Below are 834 nucleotides of genomic sequence, written 5' to 3'. Positions count from 1 at the left end.
GTTCTGTGCACACACACACACTCTCAGTCTTATCTTAGCGTCGTGCACACACTGTACACACTCAGTCCTATCTTAGCGTCGTGCACACACACACACACACTCAGTGTTATCTGTGCTGCTGGGGTTTAAACGCTGTGCAGGTGCTCAGTGGATGCAGTAGTCTGAGCTGTGGGCTCTCCGGGGAATAATGTGTCTGCCGTTAGAATGTTGCCCAACAGACATTCCGTGGGCTGCCTGTGACATCACAATGATCCTCTACTGTAACATCAGCACAGGCCCACGTTGCTATGGCTACCAGGAATGTAAGGCAGCTCCATGGCAAGTGTGGATGAGAGAGGATTTACAGTACTATTTCATAATTAGGCACCAGTGAATTATGGGTTGTGTAACGTAACAGGACAGGGGGTGCGTTGCTGGCTGACACTAGCATGTATTTGTTGGTAAATCATTGTGCACTGCCTCTTATTTCTGTGTGAGGCCGTCTGTCTGTCTGTCTGTGTGTGTGTGTGTGTGCTGTGCGTGCTGTGGCTGGCTCAGTGTGTTAGTGGGGATGTGATGTACTGTAAAGTGCTCTCTGGGGGGGGGGGGGGGGGGGGGATGGGGAGGGTTGGGGGGGATGGGGGGGCGCTCTAGCAGGAGACTGATGCATTAGGGCCCTCCAGAGATGAGTCACATGATCAGATAGGAAGCTCAATAAGGCCCAGCTCTCTCTCCCAGTCCACAGAGAGATACTGACACACACACACACACACACACACACACATTACACACTCAGAGGCAGCTCAATAAGGCCCAGCTCTCTCTCCCCGTCCACAGAGAGATACTGACAGTCCA

Source organism: Sardina pilchardus, chromosome 9, assembly GCF_963854185.1.
Source record: "Sardina pilchardus chromosome 9, fSarPil1.1, whole genome shotgun sequence".
NCBI lineage: Eukaryota > Metazoa > Chordata > Actinopteri > Clupeiformes > Clupeidae > Sardina > Sardina pilchardus.
Note: the sequence above shows the minus strand (reverse complement) of the source record.